The 18,169-nt window shown below is 44.5% G+C and overlaps 76 non-coding genes and 1 pseudogene across 76 annotated transcripts; all 77 read right to left on the bottom strand.

The window, feature by feature from the left end:
- Positions 1–42: 42 nt before the first annotated feature.
- On the bottom strand, positions 43–161 carry LOC144403825 (5S ribosomal RNA). Its single transcript, XR_013465763.1, has one exon. It is a non-coding gene; the product is annotated as a 5S ribosomal RNA (ribosomal RNA).
- A 116-nt stretch (positions 162–277) lies between these two features.
- Positions 278–396, bottom strand: LOC144403824 (5S ribosomal RNA). The gene has a single exon (XR_013465762.1). It is a non-coding gene; the product is annotated as a 5S ribosomal RNA (ribosomal RNA).
- Positions 397–513: 117 nt separating this feature from the next.
- Positions 514–632, bottom strand: LOC144403823 (5S ribosomal RNA). Its single transcript, XR_013465761.1, has one exon. It is a non-coding gene; the product is annotated as a 5S ribosomal RNA (ribosomal RNA).
- Positions 633–749: 117 nt separating this feature from the next.
- Positions 750–868, bottom strand: LOC144403821 (5S ribosomal RNA). The gene has a single exon (XR_013465759.1). It is a non-coding gene; the product is annotated as a 5S ribosomal RNA (ribosomal RNA).
- Positions 869–985: 117 nt separating this feature from the next.
- Positions 986–1,104, bottom strand: LOC144403820 (5S ribosomal RNA). Its single transcript, XR_013465758.1, has one exon. It is a non-coding gene; the product is annotated as a 5S ribosomal RNA (ribosomal RNA).
- Positions 1,105–1,220: 116 nt separating this feature from the next.
- On the bottom strand, positions 1,221–1,339 carry LOC144397110 (5S ribosomal RNA). The gene has a single exon (XR_013459255.1). It is a non-coding gene; the product is annotated as a 5S ribosomal RNA (ribosomal RNA).
- Positions 1,340–1,455: 116 nt separating this feature from the next.
- Positions 1,456–1,574, bottom strand: LOC144403819 (5S ribosomal RNA). Its single transcript, XR_013465757.1, has one exon. It is a non-coding gene; the product is annotated as a 5S ribosomal RNA (ribosomal RNA).
- Positions 1,575–1,690: 116 nt separating this feature from the next.
- LOC144403818 (5S ribosomal RNA) lies at positions 1,691–1,809 on the bottom strand. Its single transcript, XR_013465756.1, has one exon. It is a non-coding gene; the product is annotated as a 5S ribosomal RNA (ribosomal RNA).
- A 116-nt stretch (positions 1,810–1,925) lies between these two features.
- On the bottom strand, positions 1,926–2,044 carry LOC144403817 (5S ribosomal RNA). The gene has a single exon (XR_013465755.1). It is a non-coding gene; the product is annotated as a 5S ribosomal RNA (ribosomal RNA).
- Positions 2,045–2,161: 117 nt separating this feature from the next.
- Positions 2,162–2,280, bottom strand: LOC144403816 (5S ribosomal RNA). Its single transcript, XR_013465754.1, has one exon. It is a non-coding gene; the product is annotated as a 5S ribosomal RNA (ribosomal RNA).
- A 117-nt stretch (positions 2,281–2,397) lies between these two features.
- Positions 2,398–2,516, bottom strand: LOC144403815 (5S ribosomal RNA). Its single transcript, XR_013465753.1, has one exon. It is a non-coding gene; the product is annotated as a 5S ribosomal RNA (ribosomal RNA).
- Positions 2,517–2,632: 116 nt separating this feature from the next.
- LOC144397538 (5S ribosomal RNA) lies at positions 2,633–2,751 on the bottom strand. The gene has a single exon (XR_013459684.1). It is a non-coding gene; the product is annotated as a 5S ribosomal RNA (ribosomal RNA).
- Positions 2,752–2,868: 117 nt separating this feature from the next.
- LOC144403814 (5S ribosomal RNA) lies at positions 2,869–2,987 on the bottom strand. Its single transcript, XR_013465752.1, has one exon. It is a non-coding gene; the product is annotated as a 5S ribosomal RNA (ribosomal RNA).
- A 116-nt stretch (positions 2,988–3,103) lies between these two features.
- Positions 3,104–3,222, bottom strand: LOC144403813 (5S ribosomal RNA). Its single transcript, XR_013465751.1, has one exon. It is a non-coding gene; the product is annotated as a 5S ribosomal RNA (ribosomal RNA).
- A 117-nt stretch (positions 3,223–3,339) lies between these two features.
- On the bottom strand, positions 3,340–3,458 carry LOC144403812 (5S ribosomal RNA). Its single transcript, XR_013465750.1, has one exon. It is a non-coding gene; the product is annotated as a 5S ribosomal RNA (ribosomal RNA).
- A 117-nt stretch (positions 3,459–3,575) lies between these two features.
- On the bottom strand, positions 3,576–3,694 carry LOC144403810 (5S ribosomal RNA). The gene has a single exon (XR_013465748.1). It is a non-coding gene; the product is annotated as a 5S ribosomal RNA (ribosomal RNA).
- A 116-nt stretch (positions 3,695–3,810) lies between these two features.
- Positions 3,811–3,929, bottom strand: LOC144397303 (5S ribosomal RNA). The gene has a single exon (XR_013459448.1). It is a non-coding gene; the product is annotated as a 5S ribosomal RNA (ribosomal RNA).
- Positions 3,930–4,046: 117 nt separating this feature from the next.
- Positions 4,047–4,165, bottom strand: LOC144403809 (5S ribosomal RNA). Its single transcript, XR_013465747.1, has one exon. It is a non-coding gene; the product is annotated as a 5S ribosomal RNA (ribosomal RNA).
- Positions 4,166–4,282: 117 nt separating this feature from the next.
- Positions 4,283–4,401, bottom strand: LOC144403808 (5S ribosomal RNA). The gene has a single exon (XR_013465746.1). It is a non-coding gene; the product is annotated as a 5S ribosomal RNA (ribosomal RNA).
- A 116-nt stretch (positions 4,402–4,517) lies between these two features.
- On the bottom strand, positions 4,518–4,636 carry LOC144403807 (5S ribosomal RNA). The gene has a single exon (XR_013465745.1). It is a non-coding gene; the product is annotated as a 5S ribosomal RNA (ribosomal RNA).
- A 117-nt stretch (positions 4,637–4,753) lies between these two features.
- LOC144403806 (5S ribosomal RNA) lies at positions 4,754–4,872 on the bottom strand. Its single transcript, XR_013465744.1, has one exon. It is a non-coding gene; the product is annotated as a 5S ribosomal RNA (ribosomal RNA).
- A 116-nt stretch (positions 4,873–4,988) lies between these two features.
- Positions 4,989–5,107, bottom strand: LOC144403804 (5S ribosomal RNA). Its single transcript, XR_013465742.1, has one exon. It is a non-coding gene; the product is annotated as a 5S ribosomal RNA (ribosomal RNA).
- Positions 5,108–5,224: 117 nt separating this feature from the next.
- Positions 5,225–5,343, bottom strand: LOC144403803 (5S ribosomal RNA). The gene has a single exon (XR_013465741.1). It is a non-coding gene; the product is annotated as a 5S ribosomal RNA (ribosomal RNA).
- A 117-nt stretch (positions 5,344–5,460) lies between these two features.
- On the bottom strand, positions 5,461–5,579 carry LOC144403802 (5S ribosomal RNA). The gene has a single exon (XR_013465740.1). It is a non-coding gene; the product is annotated as a 5S ribosomal RNA (ribosomal RNA).
- A 116-nt stretch (positions 5,580–5,695) lies between these two features.
- LOC144403801 (5S ribosomal RNA) lies at positions 5,696–5,814 on the bottom strand. Its single transcript, XR_013465739.1, has one exon. It is a non-coding gene; the product is annotated as a 5S ribosomal RNA (ribosomal RNA).
- A 116-nt stretch (positions 5,815–5,930) lies between these two features.
- Positions 5,931–6,049, bottom strand: LOC144397109 (5S ribosomal RNA). The gene has a single exon (XR_013459254.1). It is a non-coding gene; the product is annotated as a 5S ribosomal RNA (ribosomal RNA).
- A 116-nt stretch (positions 6,050–6,165) lies between these two features.
- On the bottom strand, positions 6,166–6,284 carry LOC144403800 (5S ribosomal RNA). Its single transcript, XR_013465738.1, has one exon. It is a non-coding gene; the product is annotated as a 5S ribosomal RNA (ribosomal RNA).
- Positions 6,285–6,400: 116 nt separating this feature from the next.
- Positions 6,401–6,519, bottom strand: LOC144403798 (5S ribosomal RNA). Its single transcript, XR_013465736.1, has one exon. It is a non-coding gene; the product is annotated as a 5S ribosomal RNA (ribosomal RNA).
- A 116-nt stretch (positions 6,520–6,635) lies between these two features.
- Positions 6,636–6,754, bottom strand: LOC144403797 (5S ribosomal RNA). The gene has a single exon (XR_013465735.1). It is a non-coding gene; the product is annotated as a 5S ribosomal RNA (ribosomal RNA).
- Positions 6,755–6,871: 117 nt separating this feature from the next.
- Positions 6,872–6,990, bottom strand: LOC144403796 (5S ribosomal RNA). The gene has a single exon (XR_013465734.1). It is a non-coding gene; the product is annotated as a 5S ribosomal RNA (ribosomal RNA).
- A 117-nt stretch (positions 6,991–7,107) lies between these two features.
- Positions 7,108–7,226, bottom strand: LOC144403795 (5S ribosomal RNA). The gene has a single exon (XR_013465733.1). It is a non-coding gene; the product is annotated as a 5S ribosomal RNA (ribosomal RNA).
- A 116-nt stretch (positions 7,227–7,342) lies between these two features.
- On the bottom strand, positions 7,343–7,461 carry LOC144397537 (5S ribosomal RNA). Its single transcript, XR_013459683.1, has one exon. It is a non-coding gene; the product is annotated as a 5S ribosomal RNA (ribosomal RNA).
- Positions 7,462–7,578: 117 nt separating this feature from the next.
- Positions 7,579–7,697, bottom strand: LOC144403794 (5S ribosomal RNA). Its single transcript, XR_013465732.1, has one exon. It is a non-coding gene; the product is annotated as a 5S ribosomal RNA (ribosomal RNA).
- A 116-nt stretch (positions 7,698–7,813) lies between these two features.
- LOC144403793 (5S ribosomal RNA) lies at positions 7,814–7,932 on the bottom strand. The gene has a single exon (XR_013465731.1). It is a non-coding gene; the product is annotated as a 5S ribosomal RNA (ribosomal RNA).
- Positions 7,933–8,049: 117 nt separating this feature from the next.
- Positions 8,050–8,168, bottom strand: LOC144403792 (5S ribosomal RNA). The gene has a single exon (XR_013465730.1). It is a non-coding gene; the product is annotated as a 5S ribosomal RNA (ribosomal RNA).
- Positions 8,169–8,285: 117 nt separating this feature from the next.
- Positions 8,286–8,404, bottom strand: LOC144403791 (5S ribosomal RNA). Its single transcript, XR_013465729.1, has one exon. It is a non-coding gene; the product is annotated as a 5S ribosomal RNA (ribosomal RNA).
- A 117-nt stretch (positions 8,405–8,521) lies between these two features.
- On the bottom strand, positions 8,522–8,640 carry LOC144403790 (5S ribosomal RNA). Its single transcript, XR_013465728.1, has one exon. It is a non-coding gene; the product is annotated as a 5S ribosomal RNA (ribosomal RNA).
- A 116-nt stretch (positions 8,641–8,756) lies between these two features.
- Positions 8,757–8,875, bottom strand: LOC144398418 (5S ribosomal RNA). Its single transcript, XR_013460565.1, has one exon. It is a non-coding gene; the product is annotated as a 5S ribosomal RNA (ribosomal RNA).
- Positions 8,876–8,991: 116 nt separating this feature from the next.
- Positions 8,992–9,110, bottom strand: LOC144403789 (5S ribosomal RNA). Its single transcript, XR_013465727.1, has one exon. It is a non-coding gene; the product is annotated as a 5S ribosomal RNA (ribosomal RNA).
- A 116-nt stretch (positions 9,111–9,226) lies between these two features.
- On the bottom strand, positions 9,227–9,345 carry LOC144403787 (5S ribosomal RNA). The gene has a single exon (XR_013465725.1). It is a non-coding gene; the product is annotated as a 5S ribosomal RNA (ribosomal RNA).
- Positions 9,346–9,462: 117 nt separating this feature from the next.
- Positions 9,463–9,581, bottom strand: LOC144403786 (5S ribosomal RNA). Its single transcript, XR_013465724.1, has one exon. It is a non-coding gene; the product is annotated as a 5S ribosomal RNA (ribosomal RNA).
- Positions 9,582–9,697: 116 nt separating this feature from the next.
- LOC144399793 (5S ribosomal RNA) lies at positions 9,698–9,816 on the bottom strand (annotated as a pseudogene).
- Positions 9,817–9,933: 117 nt separating this feature from the next.
- LOC144403785 (5S ribosomal RNA) lies at positions 9,934–10,052 on the bottom strand. Its single transcript, XR_013465723.1, has one exon. It is a non-coding gene; the product is annotated as a 5S ribosomal RNA (ribosomal RNA).
- A 116-nt stretch (positions 10,053–10,168) lies between these two features.
- On the bottom strand, positions 10,169–10,287 carry LOC144403784 (5S ribosomal RNA). Its single transcript, XR_013465722.1, has one exon. It is a non-coding gene; the product is annotated as a 5S ribosomal RNA (ribosomal RNA).
- A 116-nt stretch (positions 10,288–10,403) lies between these two features.
- On the bottom strand, positions 10,404–10,522 carry LOC144403783 (5S ribosomal RNA). The gene has a single exon (XR_013465721.1). It is a non-coding gene; the product is annotated as a 5S ribosomal RNA (ribosomal RNA).
- Positions 10,523–10,639: 117 nt separating this feature from the next.
- Positions 10,640–10,758, bottom strand: LOC144403782 (5S ribosomal RNA). The gene has a single exon (XR_013465720.1). It is a non-coding gene; the product is annotated as a 5S ribosomal RNA (ribosomal RNA).
- A 117-nt stretch (positions 10,759–10,875) lies between these two features.
- LOC144403781 (5S ribosomal RNA) lies at positions 10,876–10,994 on the bottom strand. Its single transcript, XR_013465719.1, has one exon. It is a non-coding gene; the product is annotated as a 5S ribosomal RNA (ribosomal RNA).
- Positions 10,995–11,110: 116 nt separating this feature from the next.
- On the bottom strand, positions 11,111–11,229 carry LOC144403780 (5S ribosomal RNA). The gene has a single exon (XR_013465718.1). It is a non-coding gene; the product is annotated as a 5S ribosomal RNA (ribosomal RNA).
- A 116-nt stretch (positions 11,230–11,345) lies between these two features.
- On the bottom strand, positions 11,346–11,464 carry LOC144399057 (5S ribosomal RNA). The gene has a single exon (XR_013461202.1). It is a non-coding gene; the product is annotated as a 5S ribosomal RNA (ribosomal RNA).
- A 117-nt stretch (positions 11,465–11,581) lies between these two features.
- LOC144403779 (5S ribosomal RNA) lies at positions 11,582–11,700 on the bottom strand. Its single transcript, XR_013465717.1, has one exon. It is a non-coding gene; the product is annotated as a 5S ribosomal RNA (ribosomal RNA).
- Positions 11,701–11,817: 117 nt separating this feature from the next.
- Positions 11,818–11,936, bottom strand: LOC144397423 (5S ribosomal RNA). Its single transcript, XR_013459569.1, has one exon. It is a non-coding gene; the product is annotated as a 5S ribosomal RNA (ribosomal RNA).
- Positions 11,937–12,052: 116 nt separating this feature from the next.
- On the bottom strand, positions 12,053–12,171 carry LOC144403778 (5S ribosomal RNA). Its single transcript, XR_013465716.1, has one exon. It is a non-coding gene; the product is annotated as a 5S ribosomal RNA (ribosomal RNA).
- A 116-nt stretch (positions 12,172–12,287) lies between these two features.
- Positions 12,288–12,406, bottom strand: LOC144398872 (5S ribosomal RNA). The gene has a single exon (XR_013461019.1). It is a non-coding gene; the product is annotated as a 5S ribosomal RNA (ribosomal RNA).
- A 117-nt stretch (positions 12,407–12,523) lies between these two features.
- On the bottom strand, positions 12,524–12,642 carry LOC144403776 (5S ribosomal RNA). Its single transcript, XR_013465714.1, has one exon. It is a non-coding gene; the product is annotated as a 5S ribosomal RNA (ribosomal RNA).
- Positions 12,643–12,759: 117 nt separating this feature from the next.
- LOC144403775 (5S ribosomal RNA) lies at positions 12,760–12,878 on the bottom strand. Its single transcript, XR_013465713.1, has one exon. It is a non-coding gene; the product is annotated as a 5S ribosomal RNA (ribosomal RNA).
- Positions 12,879–12,995: 117 nt separating this feature from the next.
- Positions 12,996–13,114, bottom strand: LOC144403774 (5S ribosomal RNA). The gene has a single exon (XR_013465712.1). It is a non-coding gene; the product is annotated as a 5S ribosomal RNA (ribosomal RNA).
- A 117-nt stretch (positions 13,115–13,231) lies between these two features.
- On the bottom strand, positions 13,232–13,350 carry LOC144403773 (5S ribosomal RNA). Its single transcript, XR_013465711.1, has one exon. It is a non-coding gene; the product is annotated as a 5S ribosomal RNA (ribosomal RNA).
- A 117-nt stretch (positions 13,351–13,467) lies between these two features.
- On the bottom strand, positions 13,468–13,586 carry LOC144403772 (5S ribosomal RNA). The gene has a single exon (XR_013465710.1). It is a non-coding gene; the product is annotated as a 5S ribosomal RNA (ribosomal RNA).
- Positions 13,587–13,703: 117 nt separating this feature from the next.
- On the bottom strand, positions 13,704–13,822 carry LOC144403771 (5S ribosomal RNA). Its single transcript, XR_013465709.1, has one exon. It is a non-coding gene; the product is annotated as a 5S ribosomal RNA (ribosomal RNA).
- A 116-nt stretch (positions 13,823–13,938) lies between these two features.
- LOC144397421 (5S ribosomal RNA) lies at positions 13,939–14,057 on the bottom strand. The gene has a single exon (XR_013459567.1). It is a non-coding gene; the product is annotated as a 5S ribosomal RNA (ribosomal RNA).
- Positions 14,058–14,173: 116 nt separating this feature from the next.
- On the bottom strand, positions 14,174–14,292 carry LOC144403770 (5S ribosomal RNA). Its single transcript, XR_013465708.1, has one exon. It is a non-coding gene; the product is annotated as a 5S ribosomal RNA (ribosomal RNA).
- A 117-nt stretch (positions 14,293–14,409) lies between these two features.
- On the bottom strand, positions 14,410–14,528 carry LOC144403769 (5S ribosomal RNA). Its single transcript, XR_013465707.1, has one exon. It is a non-coding gene; the product is annotated as a 5S ribosomal RNA (ribosomal RNA).
- A 117-nt stretch (positions 14,529–14,645) lies between these two features.
- LOC144398198 (5S ribosomal RNA) lies at positions 14,646–14,764 on the bottom strand. Its single transcript, XR_013460345.1, has one exon. It is a non-coding gene; the product is annotated as a 5S ribosomal RNA (ribosomal RNA).
- Positions 14,765–14,881: 117 nt separating this feature from the next.
- On the bottom strand, positions 14,882–15,000 carry LOC144397420 (5S ribosomal RNA). The gene has a single exon (XR_013459566.1). It is a non-coding gene; the product is annotated as a 5S ribosomal RNA (ribosomal RNA).
- Positions 15,001–15,116: 116 nt separating this feature from the next.
- Positions 15,117–15,235, bottom strand: LOC144403768 (5S ribosomal RNA). The gene has a single exon (XR_013465706.1). It is a non-coding gene; the product is annotated as a 5S ribosomal RNA (ribosomal RNA).
- A 117-nt stretch (positions 15,236–15,352) lies between these two features.
- LOC144403767 (5S ribosomal RNA) lies at positions 15,353–15,471 on the bottom strand. Its single transcript, XR_013465705.1, has one exon. It is a non-coding gene; the product is annotated as a 5S ribosomal RNA (ribosomal RNA).
- A 116-nt stretch (positions 15,472–15,587) lies between these two features.
- On the bottom strand, positions 15,588–15,706 carry LOC144403765 (5S ribosomal RNA). The gene has a single exon (XR_013465703.1). It is a non-coding gene; the product is annotated as a 5S ribosomal RNA (ribosomal RNA).
- A 116-nt stretch (positions 15,707–15,822) lies between these two features.
- Positions 15,823–15,941, bottom strand: LOC144403764 (5S ribosomal RNA). Its single transcript, XR_013465702.1, has one exon. It is a non-coding gene; the product is annotated as a 5S ribosomal RNA (ribosomal RNA).
- Positions 15,942–16,057: 116 nt separating this feature from the next.
- Positions 16,058–16,176, bottom strand: LOC144403763 (5S ribosomal RNA). Its single transcript, XR_013465701.1, has one exon. It is a non-coding gene; the product is annotated as a 5S ribosomal RNA (ribosomal RNA).
- Positions 16,177–16,293: 117 nt separating this feature from the next.
- LOC144403762 (5S ribosomal RNA) lies at positions 16,294–16,412 on the bottom strand. The gene has a single exon (XR_013465700.1). It is a non-coding gene; the product is annotated as a 5S ribosomal RNA (ribosomal RNA).
- A 116-nt stretch (positions 16,413–16,528) lies between these two features.
- On the bottom strand, positions 16,529–16,647 carry LOC144403761 (5S ribosomal RNA). Its single transcript, XR_013465699.1, has one exon. It is a non-coding gene; the product is annotated as a 5S ribosomal RNA (ribosomal RNA).
- A 116-nt stretch (positions 16,648–16,763) lies between these two features.
- On the bottom strand, positions 16,764–16,882 carry LOC144403760 (5S ribosomal RNA). The gene has a single exon (XR_013465698.1). It is a non-coding gene; the product is annotated as a 5S ribosomal RNA (ribosomal RNA).
- Positions 16,883–16,999: 117 nt separating this feature from the next.
- LOC144398184 (5S ribosomal RNA) lies at positions 17,000–17,118 on the bottom strand. The gene has a single exon (XR_013460331.1). It is a non-coding gene; the product is annotated as a 5S ribosomal RNA (ribosomal RNA).
- Positions 17,119–17,235: 117 nt separating this feature from the next.
- LOC144403759 (5S ribosomal RNA) lies at positions 17,236–17,354 on the bottom strand. Its single transcript, XR_013465697.1, has one exon. It is a non-coding gene; the product is annotated as a 5S ribosomal RNA (ribosomal RNA).
- A 116-nt stretch (positions 17,355–17,470) lies between these two features.
- On the bottom strand, positions 17,471–17,589 carry LOC144403758 (5S ribosomal RNA). The gene has a single exon (XR_013465696.1). It is a non-coding gene; the product is annotated as a 5S ribosomal RNA (ribosomal RNA).
- A 116-nt stretch (positions 17,590–17,705) lies between these two features.
- LOC144397018 (5S ribosomal RNA) lies at positions 17,706–17,824 on the bottom strand. Its single transcript, XR_013459164.1, has one exon. It is a non-coding gene; the product is annotated as a 5S ribosomal RNA (ribosomal RNA).
- Positions 17,825–17,941: 117 nt separating this feature from the next.
- LOC144403757 (5S ribosomal RNA) lies at positions 17,942–18,060 on the bottom strand. Its single transcript, XR_013465695.1, has one exon. It is a non-coding gene; the product is annotated as a 5S ribosomal RNA (ribosomal RNA).
- Between the last annotated feature and the right edge of the window lie 109 nt (positions 18,061–18,169).

Raw genomic sequence — 18,169 nt, 5'->3', positions numbered from 1 at the left:
TTCTAATGCCTTCTCGATTTCTTCCAGAGAGAGAAATGAAAAAGCTTACGGCACCTGGGATTCCCAGGCGGTCTTCCATCCAAGTACTAACCAGGCCCTACTCTGCTTAGCTTCTGAGATCAGACGAGATCAGGCGGAGCCAGAGAGGTATGGCCGTAAGCAACTCCATGTCCTCTACCTAATCTTTTAAAATGTGTCAAAGGTTTTGTAGTTTTGACAATTAAATGGAGTCACTTTCTAAGGCCTTCTCTGTGTCTTTTACAGATAGAATTGAAAAAGCTTACGGCACCTGGGATTCCCAGGCGGTCTTCCATCCAAGTACTAACCAGGCCCTACTCTGCTTAGCTTCTGAGATCAGACGAGATCAGGCGGAGCCAGAGAGGTATGGCCGTAAGCAACTGTATGTCCTCTTCCTAATCTTTTAAAATGTGTCAAAGGTTTTGGAGTTTTGATAATGAAAAAGGAGTCACTTTCTAATGCCTTCTCGATTTCTTCCAGAGAGAGAAATGAAAAAGCTTACGGCACCTGGGATTCCCAGGCGGTCTTCCATCCAAGTACTAACCAGGCCCTACTCTGCTTAGCTTCTGAGATCAGACGAGATCAGGCGGAGCCAGAGAGGTATGGCCGTAAGCAACTGTATGTCCTCTTCCTAATCTTTTAAAATGTGTCAAAGGTTTTGGAGTTTTGATAATGAAAAAGGATTCACTTTCTAATGCCTTCTCAATTTCTTCCAGAGAGAGAAATGAAAAAGCTTACGGCACCTGGGATTCCCAGGCGGTCTTCCATCCAAGTACTAACCAGGCCCTACTCTGCTTAGCTTCTGAGATCAGACGAGATCAGGCGGAGCCAGAGAGGTATGGCCGTAAGCAACTGTATGTCCTCTACCTAATCTTTTAAAATGTGTCAAAGGTTTTTGTAGTTTTGACAATTAAATGGAGTCACTTTCTAAGGCCTTCTCTGTGTCTTTTACAGATAGAATTGAAAAAGCTTACGGCACCTGGGATTCCCAGGCGGTCTTCCATCCAAGTACTAACCAGGCCCTACTCTGCTTAGCTTCTGAGATCAGACGAGATCAGGCGGAGCCAGAGAGGTATGGCCGTAAGCAACTGTATGTCCTCTACCTAATCTTTTAAAATGTGTCAAAGGTTTTGTAGTTTTGACAATTAAATGGAGTCACTTTCTAAGGCCTTCTCTGTGTCTTTTACAGATAGAATTGAAAAAGCTTACGGCACCTGGGATTCCCAGGCGGTCTTCCATCCAAGTACTAACCAGGCCCTACACTGCTTAGCTTCTGAGATCAGACGAGATCAGGCGGAGCCAGAGAGGTATGGCCGTAAGCAACTGTATGTCCTCTACCTAATCTTTTAAAATGTGTCAAAGGTTTTGTAGTTTTGACAATGAAATGGAGTCACTTTCTAAGGCCTTCTCTGTGTCTTTTACAGATAGAAATGAAAAAGCTTACGGCACCTGGGATTCCCAGGCGGTCTTCCATCCAAGTACTAACCAGGCCCTACTCTGCTTAGCTTCTGAGATCAGACGAGATCAGGCGGAGCCAGAGAGGTATGGCCGTAAGCAACTGTATGTCCTCTACCTAATCTTTTAAAATGTGTCAAAGGTTTTGTAGTTTTGACAATTAAATGGAGTCACTTTCTAAGGCCTTCTCTGTGTCTTTTACAGATAGAATTGAAAAAGCTTACGGCACCTGGGATTCCCAGGCGGTCTTCCATCCAAGTACTAACCAGGCCCTACTCTGCTTAGCTTCTGAGATCAGACGAGATCAGGCGGAGCCAGAGAGGTATGGCCGTAAGCAACTGCATGTCCTCTACCTAATCTTTTAAAATGTGTCAAAGGTTTTGTAGTTTTGACAATTAAATGGAGTCACTTTCTAAGGCCTTCTCTGTGTCTTTTACAGATAGAATTGAAAAAGCTTACGGCACCTGGGATTCCCAGGCGGTCTTCCATCCAAGTACTAACCAGGCCCTACTCTGCTTAGCTTCTGAGATCAGACGAGATCAGGCGGAGCCAGAGAGGTATGGCCGTAAGCAACTGTATGTCCTCTTCCTAATCTTTTAAAATGTGTCAAAGGTTTTGGAGTTTTGATAATGAAAAAGGAGTCACTTTCTAATGCCTTCTCGATTTCTTCCAGAGAGAGAAATGAAAAAGCTTACGGCACCTGGGATTCCCAGGCGGTCTTCCATCCAAGTACTAACCAGGCCCTACTCTGCTTAGCTTCTGAGATCAGACGAGATCAGGCGGAGCCAGAGAGGTATGGCCGTAAGCAACTGTATGTCCTCTTCCTAATCTTTTAAAATGTTTCAAAGGTTTTGGAGTTTTGATAATGAAAAAGGATTCACTTTCTAATGCCTTCTCAATTTCTTCCAGAGAGAGAAATGAAAAAGCTTACGGCACCTGGGATTCCCAGGCGGTCTTCCATCCAAGTACTAACCAGGCCCTACTCTGCTTAGCTTCTGAGATCAGACGAGATCAGGCGGAGCCAGAGAGGTATGGCCGTAAGCAACTGTATGTCCTCTACCTAATCTTTTAAAATGTGTCAAAGGTTTTGTAGTTTTGACAATTAAATGGAGTCACTTTCTAAGGCCTTCTCTGTGTCTTTTACAGATAGAATTGAAAAAGCTTACGGCACCTGGGATTCCCAGGCGGTCTTCCATCCAAGTACTAAACAGGCCCTACTCTGCTTAGCTTCTGAGATCAGACGAGATCAGGCGGAGCCAGAGAGGTATGGCCGTAAGCAACTGTATGTCCTCTACCTAATCTTTTAAAATGTGTCAAAGGTTTTGGAGTTTTGATAATGAAAAAGGAGTCACTTTCTAATGCCTTCTCGATTTCTTCCAGAGAGAGAAATGAAAAAGCTTACGGCACCTGGGATTCCCAGGCGGTCTTCCATCCAAGTACTAACCAGGCCCTACTCTGCTTAGCTTCTGAGATCAGACGAGATCAGGCGGAGCCAGAGAGGTATGGCCGTAAGCAACTCCATGTCCTCTACCTAATCTTTTAAAATGTGTCAAAGGTTTTGTAGTTTTGACAATTAAATGGAGTCACTTTCTAAGGCCTTCTCTGTGTCTTTTACAGATAGAATTGAAAAAGCTTACGGCACCTGGGATTCCCAGGCGGTCTTCCATCCAAGTACTAACCAGGCCCTACTCTGCTTAGCTTCTGAGATCAGACGAGATCAGGCGGAGCCAGAGAGGTATGGCCGTAAGCAACTGTATGTCCTCTTCCTAATCTTTTAAAATGTGTCAAAGGTTTTGGAGTTTTGATAATGAAAAAGGAGTCACTTTCTAATGCCTTCTCGATTTCTTCCAGAGAGAGAAATGAAAAAGCTTACGGCACCTGGGATTCCCAGGCGGTCTTCCATCCAAGTACTAACCAGGCCCTACTCTGCTTAGCTTCTGAGATCAGACGAGATCAGGCGGAGCCAGAGAGGTATGGCCGTAAGCAACTGTATGTCCTCTTCCTAATCTTTTAAAATGTGTCAAAGGTTTTGGAGTTTTGATAATGAAAAAGGAGTCACTTTCTAATGCCTTCTCGATTTCTTCCAGAGAGAGAAATGAAAAAGCTTACGGCACCTGGGATTCCCAGGCGGTCTTCCATCCAAGTACTAACCAGGCCCTACTCTGCTTAGCTTCTGAGATCAGACGAGATCAGGCGGAGCCAGAGAGGTATGGCCGTAAGCAACTGTATGTCCTCTTCCTAATCTTTTAAAACGTGTCAAAGGTTTTGTAGTTTTGACAATGAAATGGAGTCACTTTCTAAGGCCTTCTCTGTGTCTTTTACAGATAGAAATGAAAAAGCTTACGGCACCTGGGATTCCCAGGCGGTCTTCCATCCAAGTACTAACCAGGCCCTACTCTGCTTAGCTTCTGAGATCAGACGAGATCAGGCGGAGCAAGAGAGGTATGGCCGTAAGCAACTGTATGTCCTCTTCCTAATCTTTTAAAATGTGTCAAAGGTTTTGGAGTTTTGATAATGAAAAAGGAGTCACTTTCTAATGCCTTCTCGATTTCTTCCAGAGAGAGAAATGAAAAAGCTTACGGCACCTGGGATTCCCAGGCGGTCTTCCATCCAAGTACTAACCAGGCCCTACTCTGCTTAGCTTCTGAGATCAGACGAGATCAGGCGGAGCCAGAGAGGTATGGCCGTAAGCAACTGTATGTCCTCTTCCTAATATTTTAAAATGTGTCAAAGGTTTTGGAGTTTTGATAATGAAAAAGGATTCACTTTCTAATGCCTTCTCAATTTCTTCCAGAGAGAGAAATGAAAAAGCTTACGGCACCTGGGATTCCCAGGCGGTCTTCCATCCAAGTACTAACCAGGCCCTACTCTGCTTAGCTTCTGAGATCAGACGAGATCAGGCGGAGCCAGAGAGGTATGGCCGTAAGCAACTGTATGTCCTCTACCTAATCTTTTAAAATGTGTCAAAGGTTTTGTAGTTTTGACAATGAAATGGAGTCACTTTCTAAGGCCTTCTCTGTGTCTTTTACAGATAGAAATGAAAAAGCTTACGGCACCTGGGATTCCCAGGCGGTCTTCCATCCAAGTACTAACCAGGCCCTACTCTGCTTAGCTTCTGAGATCAGACGAGATCAGGCGGAGCCAGAGAGGTATGGCCGTAAGCAACTGTATGTCCTCTTCCTAATATTTTAAAATGTGTCAAAGGTTTTGGAGTTTTGATAATGAAAAAGGAGTCACTTTCTAATGCCTTCTCGATTTCTTCCAGAGAGAGAAATGAAAAAGCTTACGGCACCTGGGATTCCCAGGCGGTCTTCCATCCAAGTACTAACCAGGCCCTACTCTGCTTAGCTTCTGAGATCAGACGAGATCAGGCGGAGCCAGAGAGGTATGGCCGTAAGCAACTCCATGTCCTCTACCTAATCTTTTAAAATGTGTCAAAGGTTTTGTAGTTTTGACAATTAAATGGAGTCACTTTCTAAGGCCTTCTCTGTGTCTTTTACAGATAGAATTGAAAAAGCTTACGGCACCTGGGATTCCCAGGCGGTCTTCCATCCAAGTACTAACCAGGCCCTACTCTGCTTAGCTTCTGAGATCAGACGAGATCAGGCGGAGCCAGAGAGGTATGGCCGTAAGCAACTGTATGTCCTCTTCCTAATCTTTTAAAATGTGTCAAAGGTTTTGGAGTTTTGATAATGAAAAAGGAGTCACTTTCTAATGCCTTCTCGATTTCTTCCAGAGAGAGAAATGAAAAAGCTTACGGCACCTGGGATTCCCAGGCGGTCTTCCATCCAAGTACTAACCAGGCCCTACTCTGCTTAGCTTCTGAGATCAGACGAGATCAGGCGGAGCCAGAGAGGTATGGCCGTAAGCAACTGTATGTCCTCTTCCTAATCTTTTAAAATGTGTCAAAGGTTTTGGAGTTTTGATAATGAAAAAGGATTCACTTTCTAATGCCTTCTCAATTTCTTCCAGAGAGAGAAATGAAAAAGCTTACGGCACCTGGGATTCCCAGGCGGTCTTCCATCCAAGTACTAACCAGGCCCTACTCTGCTTAGCTTCTGAGATCAGACGAGATCAGGCGGAGCCAGAGAGGTATGGCCGTAAGCAACTGTATGTCCTCTACCTAATCTTTTAAAATGTGTCAAAGGTTTTGTAGTTTTGACAATTAAATGGAGTCACTTTCTAAGGCCTTCTCTGTGTCTTTTACAGATAGAATTGAAAAAGCTTACGGCACCTGGGATTCCCAGGCGGTCTTCCATCCAAGTACTAACCAGGCCCTACTCTGCTTAGCTTCTGAGATCAGACGAGATCAGGCGGAGCCAGAGAGGTATGGCCGTAAGCAACTGTATGTCCTCTACCTAATCTTTTAAAATGTGTCAAAGGTTTTGTAGTTTTGACAATTAAATGGAGTCACTTTCTAAGGCCTTCTCTGTGTCTTTTACAGATAGAATTGAAAAAGCTTACGGCACCTGGGATTCCCAGGCGGTCTTCCATCCAAGTACTAACCAGGCCCTACACTGCTTAGCTTCTGAGATCAGACGAGATCAGGCGGAGCCAGAGAGGTATGGCCGTAAGCAACTGTATGTCCTCTACCTAATCTTTTAAAATGTGTCAAAGGTTTTGTAGTTTTGACAATGAAATGGAGTCACTTTCTAAGGCCTTCTCTGTGTCTTTTACAGATAGAAATGAAAAAGCTTACGGCACCTGGGATTCCCAGGCGGTCTTCCATCCAAGTACTAACCAGGCCCTACTCTGCTTAGCTTCTGAGATCAGACGAGATCAGGCGGAGCCAGAGAGGTATGGCCGTAAGCAACTGTATGTCCTCTACCTAATCTTTTAAAATGTGTCAAAGGTTTTGTAGTTTTGACAATTAAATGGAGTCACTTTCTAAGGCCTTCTCTGTGTCTTTTACAGATAGAATTGAAAAAGCTTACGGCACCTGGGATTCCCAGGCGGTCTTCCATCCAAGTACTAACCAGGCCCTACTCTGCTTAGCTTCTGAGATCAGACGAGATCAGGCGGAGCCAGAGAGGTATGGCCGTAAGCAACTGCATGTCCTCTACCTAATCTTTTAAAATGTGTCAAAGGTTTTGTAGTTTTGACAATTAAATGGAGTCACTTTCTAAGGCCTTCTCTGTGTCTTTTACAGATAGAATTGAAAAAGCTTACGGCACCTGGGATTCCCAGGCGGTCTTCCATCCAAGTACTAACCAGGCCCTACTCTGCTTAGCTTCTGAGATCAGACGAGATCAGGCGGAGCCAGAGAGGTATGGCCGTAAGCAACTGTATGTCCTCTTCCTAATCTTTTAAAATGTGTCAAAGGTTTTGGAGTTTTGATAATGAAAAAGGAGTCACTTTCTAATGCCTTCTCGATTTCTTCCAGAGAGAGAAATGAAAAAGCTTACGGCACCTGGGATTCCCAGGCGGTCTTCCATCCAAGTACTAACCAGGCCCTACTCTGCTTAGCTTCTGAGATCAGACGAGATCAGGCGGAGCCAGAGAGGTATGGCCGTAAGCAACTGTATGTCCTCTTCCTAATCTTTTAAAATGTTTCAAAGGTTTTGGAGTTTTGATAATGAAAAAGGATTCACTTTCTAATGCCTTCTCAATTTCTTCCAGAGAGAGAAATGAAAAAGCTTACGGCACCTGGGATTCCCAGGCGGTCTTCCATCCAAGTACTAACCAGGCCCTACTCTGCTTAGCTTCTGAGATCAGACGAGATCAGGCGGAGCCAGAGAGGTATGGCCGTAAGCAACTGTATGTCCTCTACCTAATCTTTTAAAATGTGTCAAAGGTTTTGTAGTTTTGACAATTAAATGGAGTCACTTTCTAAGGCCTTCTCTGTGTCTTTTACAGATAGAATTGAAAAAGCTTACGGCACCTGGGATTCCCAGGCGGTCTTCCATCCAAGTACTAAACAGGCCCTACTCTGCTTAGCTTCTGAGATCAGACGAGATCAGGCGGAGCCAGAGAGGTATGGCCGTAAGCAACTGTATGTCCTCTACCTAATCTTTTAAAATGTGTCAAAGGTTTTGGAGTTTTGATAATGAAAAAGGAGTCACTTTCTAATGCCTTCTCGATTTCTTCCAGAGAGAGAAATGAAAAAGCTTACGGCACCTGGGATTCCCAGGCGGTCTTCCATCCAAGTACTAACCAGGCCCTACTCTGCTTAGCTTCTGAGATCAGACGAGATCAGGCGGAGCCAGAGAGGTATGGCCGTAAGCAACTCCATGTCCTCTACCTAATCTTTTAAAATGTGTCAAAGGTTTTGTAGTTTTGACAATTAAATGGAGTCACTTTCTAAGGCCTTCTCTGTGTCTTTTACAGATAGAATTGAAAAAGCTTACGGCACCTGGGATTCCCAGGCGGTCTTCCATCCAAGTACTAACCAGGCCCTACTCTGCTTAGCTTCTGAGATCAGACGAGATCAGGCGGAGCCAGAGAGGTATGGCCGTAAGCAACTGTATGTCCTCTTCCTAATCTTTTAAAATGTGTCAAAGGTTTTGGAGTTTTGATAATGAAAAAGGAGTCACTTTCTAATGCCTTCTCGATTTCTTCCAGAGAGAGAAATGAAAAAGCTTACGGCACCTGGGATTCCCAGGCGGTCTTCCATCCAAGTACTAACCAGGCCCTACTCTGCTTAGCTTCTGAGATCAGACGAGATCAGGCGGAGCCAGAGAGGTATGGCCGTAAGCAACTGTATGTCCTCTTCCTAATCTTTTAAAATGTGTCAAAGGTTTTGGAGTTTTGATAATGAAAAAGGAGTCACTTTCTAATGCCTTCTCGATTTCTTCCAGAGAGAGAAATGAAAAAGCTTACGGCACCTGGGATTCCCAGGCGGTCTTCCATCCAAGTACTAACCAGGCCCTACTCTGCTTAGCTTCTGAGATCAGACGAGATCAGGCGGAGCCAGAGAGGTATGGCCGTAAGCAACTGTATGTCCTCTTCCTAATCTTTTAAAATGTGTCAAAGGTTTTGGAGTTTTGATAATGAAAAAGGATTCACTTTCTAATGCCTTCTCAATTTCTTCCAGAGAGAGAAATGAAAAAGCTTACGGCACCTGGGATTCCCAGGCGGTCTTCCATCCAAGTACTAACCAGGCCCTACTCTGCTTAGCTTCTGAGATCAGACGAGATCAGGCGGAGCCAGAGAGGTATGGCCGTAAGCAACTGTATGTCCTCTACCTAATCTTTTAAAATGTGTCAAAGGTTTTGTAGTTTTGACAATTAAATGGAGTCACTTTCTAAGGCCTTCTCTGTGTCTTTTACAGATAGAATTGAAAAAGCTTACGGCACCTGGGATTCCCAGGCGGTCTTCCATCCAAGTACTAACCAGGCCCTACTCTGCTTAGCTTCTGAGATCAGGCGAGATCAGGCGGAGCCAGAGAGGTATGGCCGTAAGCAACTGTATGTCCTCTACCTAATCTTTTAAAATGTGTCAAAGGTTTTGTAGTTTTGACAATTAAATGGAGTCACTTTCTAAGGCCTTCTCTGTGTCTTTTACAGATAGAATTGAAAAAGCTTACGGCACCTGGGATTCCCAGGCGGTCTTCCATCCAAGTACTAACCAGGCCCTACTCTGCTTAGCTTCTGAGATCAGACGAGATCAGGCGGAGCCAGAGAGGTATGGCCGTAAGCAACTGTATGTCCTCTACCTAATCTTTTAAAATGTGTCAAAGGTTTTGTAGTTTTGACAATGAAATGGAGTCACTTTCTAAGGCCTTCTCTGTGTCTTTTACAGATAGAAATGAAAAAGCTTACGGCACCTGGGATTCCCAGGCGGTCTTCCATCCAAGTACTAACCAGGCCCTACTCTGCTTAGCTTCTGAGATCAGACGAGATCAGGCGGAGCCAGAGAGGTATGGCCGTAAGCAACTGTATGTCCTCTTCCTAATATTTTAAAATGTGTCAAAGGTTTTGGAGTTTTGATCATGAAAAAGGATTCACTTTCTAATGCCTTCTCAATTTCTTCCAGAGAGAGAAATGAAAAAGCTTACGGCACCTGGGATTCCCAGGCGGTCTTCCATCCAAGTACTAACCAGGCCCTACTCTGCTTAGCTTCTGAGATCAGACGAGATCAGGCGGAGCCAGAGAGGTATGGCCGTAAGCAACTGTATGTCCTCTACCTAATCTTTTAAAATGTGTCAAAGGTTTTGTAGTTTTGACAATTAAATGGAGTCACTTTCTAAGGCCTTCTCTGTGTCTTTTACAGATAGAATTGAAAAAGCTTACGGCACCTGGGATTCCCAGGCGGTCTTCCATCCAAGTACTAACCAGGCCCTACTCTGCTTAGCTTCTGAGATGAGACGAGGTCAGGCGGAGCCAGAGAGGTATGGCCGTAAGCAACTGTATGTCCTCTTCCTAATCTTTTAAAATGTGTCAAAGGTTTTGGAGTTTTGATAATGAAAAAGGAGTCACTTTCTAATGCCTTCTCGATTTCTTCCAGAGAGAGAAATGAAAAAGCTTACGGCACCTGGGATTCCCAGGCGGTCTTCCATCCAAGTACTAACCAGGCCCTACTCTGCTTAGCTTCTGAGATCAGACGAGATCAGGCGGAGCCAGAGAGGTATGGCCGTAAGCAACTGTATGTCCTCTACCTAATCTTTTAAAATGTGTCAAAGGTTTTGTAGTTTTGACAATTAAATGGAGTCACTTTCTAAGGCCTTCTCTGTGTCTTTTACAGATAGAATTGAAAAAGCTTACGGCACCTGGGATTCCCAGGCGGTCTTCCATCCAAGTACTAACCAGGCCCTACTCTGCTTAGCTTCTGAGATCAGACGAGATCAGGCGGAGCCAGAGAGGTATGGCCGTAAGCAACTGTATGTCCTCTTCCTAATCTTTTAAAACTTGTCAAAGGTTTTGTAGTTTTGACAATGAAATGGAGTCACTTTCTAAGGCCTTCTCTGTGTCTTTTACAGATAGAAATGAAAAAGCTTACGGCACCTGGGATTCCCAGGCGGTCTTCCATCCAAGTACTAACCAGGCCCTACTCTGCTTAGCTTCTGAGATCAGACGAGATCAGGCGGAGCCAGAGAGGTATGGCCGTAAGCAACTGTATGTCCTCTTCCTAATCTTTTAAAATGTGTCAAAGGTTTTGGAGTTTTGATAATGAAAAAGGAGTCACTTTCTAATGCCTTCTCGATTTCTTCCAGAGAGAGAAATGAAAAAGCTTACGGCACCTGGGATTCCCAGGCGGTCTTCCATCCAAGTACTAACCAGGCCCTACTCTGCTTAGCTTCTGAGATCAGACGAGATCAGGCGGAGCCAGAGAGGTATGGCCGTAAGCAACTGTATGTCCTCTTCCTAATATTTTAAAATGTGTCAAAGGTTTTGGAGTTTTGATAATGAAAAAGGATTCACTTTCTAATGCCTTCTCAATTTCTTCCAGAGAGAGAAATGAAAAAGCTTACGGCACCTGGGATTCCCAGGCGGTCTTCCATCCAAGTACTAACCAGGCCCTACTCTGCTTAGCTTCTGAGATCAGACGAGATCAGGCGGAGCCAGAGAGGTATGGCCGTAAGCAACTGTATGTCCTCTACCTAATCTTTTAAAATGTGTCAAAGGTTTTGTAGTTTTGACAATTAAATGAAGTCACTTTCTAAGGCCTTCTCTGTGTCTTTTACAGATAGAATTGAAAAAGCTTACGGCACCTGGGATTCCCAGGCGGTCTTCCATCCAAGTACTAACCAGGCCCTACTCTGCTTAGCTTCTGAGATCAGACGAGATCAGGCGGAGCCAGAGAGGTATGGCCGTAAGCAACTGTATGTCCTCTTCCTAATCTTTTAAAACTTGTCAAAGGTTTTGTAGTTTTGACAATGAAATGGAGTCACTTTCTAAGGCCTTCTCTGTGTCTTTTACAGATAGAAATGAAAAAGCTTACGGCACCTGGGATTCCCAGGCGGTCTTCCATCCAAGTACTAACCAGGCCCTACTCTGCTTAGCTTCTGAGATCAGACGAGATCAGGCGGAGCCAGAGAGAAATGGCCGTAAGCAACTGTATGTCCTCTTCCTAATCTTTTAAAATGTGTCAAAGGTTTTGGAGTTTTGATAATGAAAAAGGAGTCACTTTCTAATGCCTTCTCGATTTCTTCCAGAGAGAGAAATGAAAAAGCTTACGGCACCTGGGATTCCCAGGCGGTCTTCCATCCAAGTACTAACCAGGCCCTACTCTGCTTAGCTTCTGAGATCAGACGAGATCAGGCGGAGCCAGAGAGGTATGGCCGTAAGCAACTGTATGTCCTCTTCCTAATATTTTAAAATGTGTCAAAGGTTTTGGAGTTTTGATAATGAAAAAGGATTCACTTTCTAATGCCTTCTCAATTTCTTCCAGAGAGAGAAATGAAAAAGCTTACGGCACCTGGGATTCCCAGGCGGTCTTCCATCCAAGTACTAACCAGGCCCTACTCTGCTTAGCTTCTGAGATCAGACGAGATCAGGCAGAGCCAGAGAGGTATGGCCGTAAGCAACTGTATGTCCTCTACCTAATCTTTTAAAATGTGTCAAAGGTTTTGTAGTTTTGACAATGAAATGGAGTCACTTTCTAAGGCCTTCTCTGTGTCTTTTACAGATAGAAATGAAAAAGCTTACGGCACCTGGGATTCCCAGGCGGTCTTCCATCCAAGTACTAACCAGGCCCTACTCTGCTTAGCTTCTGAGATCAGACGAGATCAGGCGGAGCCAGAGAGGTATGGCCGTAAGCAACTGTATGTCCTCTTCCTAATCTTTTAAAACTTGTCAAAGGTTTTGTAGTTTTGACAATGAAATGGAGTCACTTTCTAAGGCCTTCTCTGTGTCTTTTACAGATAGAAATGAAAAAGCTTACGGCACCTGGGATTCCCAGGCGGTCTTCCATCCAAGTACTAATCAGGCCCTACTCTGCTTAGCTTCTGAGATCAGACAAGATCAGGCGGAGCCAGAGAGGTATGGCCGTAAGCAACTGTATGTCCTCTTCCTAATCTTTTAAAATGTGTCAAAGGTTTTGGAGTTTTGATAATGAAAAAGGAGTCACTTTCTAATGCCTTCTCGATTTCTTCCAGAGAGAGAAATGAAAAAGCTTACGGCACCTGGGATTCCCAGGCGGTCTTCCATCCAAGTACTAACCAGGCCCTACTCTGCTTAGCTTCTGAGATCAGACGAGATCAGGCGGAGCCAGAGAGGTATGGCCGTAAGCAACTGTATGTCCTCTTCCTAATCTTTTAAAATGTGTCAAAGGTTTTGGAGTTTTGATAATGAAAAAGGAGTCACTTTCTAATGCCTTCTCGATTTCTTCCAGAGAGAGAAATGAAAAAGCTTACGGCACCTGGGATTCCCAGGCGGTCTTCCATCCAAGTACTAACCAGGCCCTACTCTGCTTAGCTTCTGAGATCAGACGAGATCAGGCGGAGCCAGAGAGGTATGGCCGTAAGCAACTGTATGTCCTCTTCCTAATCTTTTAAAATGTGTCAAAGGTTTTGGAGTTTTGATAATGAAAAAGGAGTCACTTTCTAATGCCTTCTCGATTTCTTCCAGAGAGAGAAATGAAAAAGCTTACGGCACCTGGGATTCCCAGGCGGTCTTCCATCCAAGTACTAACCAGGCCCTACTCTGCTTAGCTTCTGAGATCAGACGAGATCAGGCGGAGCCAGAGAGGTATGGCCGTAAGCAACTGTATGTCCTCTTCCTAATCTTTTAAAATGTGTCAAAGGTTTTGGAGTTTTGATAATGAAAAAGGAGTCACTTTCTAATGCCTTCTCGATTTCTTCCAGAGAGAGAAATGAAAAAGCTTACGGCACCTGGGATTCCCAGGCGGTCTTCCATCCAAGTACTAACCAGGCCCTACTCTGCTTAGCTTCTGAGATCAGACGAGATCAGGCGGAGCCAGAGAGGTATGGCCGTAAGCAACTGTATGTCCTCTTCCTAATCTTTTAAAATGTGTCAAAGGTTTTGGAGTTTTGATAATGAAAAAGGAGTCACTTTCTAATGCCTTCTCGATTTCTTCCAGAGAGAGAAATGAAAAAGCTTACGGCACCTGGGATTCCCAGGCGGTCTTCCATCCAAGTACTAACCAGGCCCTACTCTGCTTAGCTTCTGAGATCAGACGAGATCAGGCGGAGCCAGAGAGGTATGGCCGTAAGCAACTGTATGTCCTCTTCCTAATCTTTTAAAATGTGTCAAAGGTTTTGGAGTTTTGATAATGAAAAAGGAGTCACTTTCTAATGCCTTCTCGATTTCTTCCAGAGAGAGAAATGAAAAAGCTTACGGCACCTGGGATTCCCAGGCGGTCTTCCATCCAAGTACTAACCAGGCCCTACTCTGCTTAGCTTCTGAGATCAGACGAGATCAGGCGGAGCCAGAGAGGTATGGCCGTAAGCAACTGTATGTCCTCTTCCTAATCTTTTAAAACTTGTCAAAGGTTTTGTAGTTTTGACAATGAAATGGAGTCACTTTCTAAGGCCTTCTCTGTGTCTTTTACAGATAGAAATGAAAAAGCTTACGGCACCTGGGATTCCCAGGCGGTCTTCCATCCAAGTACTAACCAGGCCCTACTCTGCTTAGCTTCTGAGATCAGACGAGATCAGGCAGAGCCAGAGAGGTATGGCCGTAAGCAACTGTATGTCCTCTACCTAATCTTTTAAAATGTGTCAAAGGTTTTGTAGTTTTGACAATTAAATGGAGTCACTTTCTAAGGCCTTCTCTGTGTCTTTTACAGATAGAATTGAAAAAGCTTACGGCACCTGGGATTCCCAGGCGGTCTTCCATCCAAGTACTAACCAGGCCCTACTCTGCTTAGCTTCTGAGATCAGACGAGATCAGGCGGAGCCAGAGAGGTATGGCCGTAAGCAACTGTATGTCCTCTACCTAATCTTTTAAAATGTGTCAAAGGTTTTGGAGTTTTGATAATGAAAAAGGAGTCACTTTCTAATGCCTTCTCGATTTCTTCCAGAGAGAGAAATGAAAAAGCTTACGGCACCTGGGATTCCCAGGCGGTCTTCCATCCAAGTACTAACCAGGCCCTACTCTGCTTAGCTTCTGAGATCAGACGAGATCAGGCGGAGCCAGAGAGGTATGGCCGTAAGCAACTGTATGTCCTCTTCCTAATATTTTAAAATGTGTCAAAGGTTTTGGAGTTTTGATCATGAAAAAGGATTCACTTTCTAATGCCTTCTCAATTTCTTCCAGAGAGAGAAATGAAAAAGCTTACGGCACCTGGGATTCCCAGGCGGTCTTCCATCCAAGTACTAACCAGGCCCTACTCTGATTAGCTTCTGAGATCAGACGAGATCAGGCGGAGCCAGAGAGGTATGGCCGTAAGCAACTGTATGTCCTCTTCCTAATCTTTTAAAATGTGTCAAAGGTTTTGGAGTTTTGATAATGAAAAAGGAGTCACTTTCTAATGCCTTCTCGATTTCTTCCAGAGAGAGAAATGAAAAAGCTTACGGCACCTGGGATTCCCAGGCGGTCTTCCATCCAAGTACTAACCAGGCCCTACTCTGCTTAGCTTCTGAGATCAGACGAGATCAGGCAGAGCCAGAGAGGTATGGCCGTAAGCAACTGTATGTCCTCTACCTAATCTTTTAAAATGTGTCAAAGGTTTTGTAGTTTTGACAATTAAATGGAGTCACTTTCTAAGGCCTTCTCTGTGTCTTTTACAGATAGAATTGAAAAAGCTTACGGCACCTGGGATTCCCAGGCGGTCTTCCATCCAAGTACTAACCAGGCCCTACTCTGCTTAGCTTCTGAGATCAGACGAGATCAGGCGGAGCCAGAGAGGTATGGCCGTAAGCAACTGTATGTCCTCTTCCTAATCTTTTAAAATGTGTCAAAGGTTTTGGAGTTTTGATAATGAAAAAGGAGTCACTTTCTAATGCCTTCTCGATTTCTTCCAGAGAGAGAAATGAAAAAGCTTACGGCACCTGGGATTCCCAGGCGGTCTTCCATCCAAGTACTAACCAGGCCCTACTCTGCTTAGCTTCTGAGATCAGACGAGATCAGGCGGAGCCAGAGAGGTATGGCCGTAAGCAACTGTATGTCCTCTACCTAATCTTTTAAAATGTGTCAAAGGTTTTGTAGTTTTGACAATTAAATGGAGTCACTTTCTAAGGCCTTCTCTGTGTCTTTTACAGATAGAATTGAAAAAGCTTACGGCACCTGGGATTCCCAGGCGGTCTTCCATCCAAGTACTAACCAGGCCCTACTCTGCTTAGCTTCTGAGATCAGACGAGATCAGGCGGAGCCAGAGAGGTATGGCCGTAAGCAACTGTATGTCCTCTTCCTAATCTTTTAAAACTTGTCAAAGGTTTTGTAGTTTTGACAATGAAATGGAGTCACTTTCTAAGGCCTTCTCTGTGTCTTTTACAGATAGAAATGAAAAAGCTTACGGCACCTGGGATTCCCAGGCGGTCTTCCATCCAAGTACTAACCAGGCCCTACTCTGCTTAGCTTCTGAGATCAGACGAGATCAGGCGGAGCCAGAGAGGTATGGCCGTAAGCAACTGTATGTCCTCTTCCTAATCTTTTAAAATGTGTCAAAGGTTTTGTAGTTTTGACAATTAAATGGAGTCACTTTCTAAGGCCTTCTCTGTGTCTTTTACAGATAGAATTGAAAAAGCTTACGGCACCTGGGATTCCCAGGCGGTCTTCCATCCAAGTACTAACCAGGCCCTACTCTGCTTAGCTTCTGAGATCAGACGAGATCAGGCGGAGCCAGAGAGGTATGGCCGTAAGCAACTGTATGTCCTCTTCCTAATCTTTTAAAATGTGTCAAAGGTTTTGGAGTTTTGATAATGAAAAAGGAGTCACTTTCTAATGCCTTCTCGATTTCTTCCAGAGAGAGAAATGAAAAAGCTTACGGCACCTGGGATTCCCAGGCGGTCTTCCATCCAAGTACTAACCAGGCCCTACTCTGCTTAGCTTCTGAGATCAGACGAGATCAGGCGGAGCCAGAGAGGTATGGCCGTAAGCAACTGTATGTCCTCTACCTAATCTTTTAAAATGTGTCAAAGGTTTTGTAGTTTTGACAATTAAATGGAGTCACTTTCTAAGGCCTTCTCTGTGTCTTTTACAGATAGAATTGAAAAAGCTTACGGCACCTGGGATTCCCAGGCGGTCTTCCATCCAAGTACTAACCAGGCCCTACTCTGCTTAGCTTCTGAGATCAGACGAGATCAGGCGGAGCCAGAGAGGTATGGCCGTAAGCAACTGTATGTCCTCTTCCTAATCTTTTAAAACTTGTCAAAGGTTTTGTAGTTTTGACAATGAAATGGAGTCACTTTCTAAGGCCTTCTCTGTGTCTTTTACAGATAGAAATGAAAAAGCTTACGGCACCTGGGATTCCCAGGCGGTCTTCCATCCAAGTACTAACCAGGCCCTACTCTGCTTAGCTTCTGAGATCAGACGAGATCAGGCGGAGCCAGAGAGGTATGGCCGTAAGCAACTGTATGTCCTCTTCCTAATCTTTTAAAATGTGTCAAAGGTTTTGGAGTTTTGATAATGAAAAAGGAGTCACTTTCTAATGCCTTCTCGATTTCTTCCAGAGAGAGAAATGAAAAAGCTTACGGCACCTGGGATTCCCAGGCAGTCTTCCATCCAAGTACTAACCAGGCCCTACTCTGCTTAGCTTCTGAGATCAGACGAGATCAGGCGGAGCCAGAGAGGTATGGCCGTAAGCAACTGTATGTCCTCTTCCTAATATTTTAAAATGTGTCAAAGGTTTTGGAGTTTTGATAATGAAAAAGGATTCACTTTCTAATGCCTTCTCAATTTCTTCCAGAGAGAGAAATGAAAAAGCTTACGGCACCTGGGATTCCCAGGCGGTCTTCCATCCAAGTACTAACCAGGCCCTACTCTGCTTAGCTTCTGAGATCAGACGAGATCAGGCGGAGCCAGAGAGGTATGGCCGTAAGCAACTGTATGTCCTCTACCTAATCTTTTAAAATGTGTCAAAGGTTTTGTAGTTTTGACAATTAAATGAAGTCACTTTCTAAGGCCTTCTCTGTGTCTTTTACAGATAGAATTGAAAAAGCTTACGGCACCTGGGATTCCCAGGCGGTCTTCCATCCAAGTACTAACCAGGCCCTACTCTGCTTAGCTTCTGAGATCAGACGAGATCAGGCGGAGCCAGAGAGGTATGGCCGTAAGCAACTGTATGTCCTCTTCCTAATCTTTTAAAACTTGTCAAAGGTTTTGTAGTTTTGACAATGAAATGGAGTCACTTTCTAAGGCCTTCTCTGTGTCTTTTACAGATAGAAATGAAAAAGCTTACGGCACCTGGGACTCCCAGGCGGTCTTCCATCCAAGTACTAACCAGGCCCTACTCTGCTTAGCTTCTGAGATCAGACGAGATCAGGCGGAGCCAGAGAGGTATGGCCGTAAGCAACTGTATGTCCTCTTCCTAATCTTTTAAAATGTGTCAAAGGTTTTGGAGTTTTGATAATGAAAAAGGAGTCACTTTCTAATGCCTTCTCGATTTCTTCCAGAGAGAGAAATGAAAAAGCTTACGGCACCTGGGATTCCCAGGCGGTCTTCCATCCAAGTACTAACCAGGCCCTACTCTGCTTAGCTTCTGAGATCAGACGAGATCAGGCGGAGCCAGAGAGGTATGGCCGTAAGCAACTGTATGTCCTCTTCCTAATATTTTAAAATGTGTCAAAGGTTTTGGAGTTTTGATAATGAAAAAGGATTCACTTTCTAATGCCTTCTCAATTTCTTCCAGAGAGAGA

Source organism: Gasterosteus aculeatus, chromosome 2 (genome assembly GCF_964276395.1).
Source record: "Gasterosteus aculeatus chromosome 2, fGasAcu3.hap1.1, whole genome shotgun sequence".
NCBI lineage: Eukaryota > Metazoa > Chordata > Actinopteri > Perciformes > Gasterosteidae > Gasterosteus > Gasterosteus aculeatus.
The sequence above is the reverse complement of the archived record's forward strand: the minus strand, read 5'-3'. Positions and strand labels throughout refer to the sequence as shown.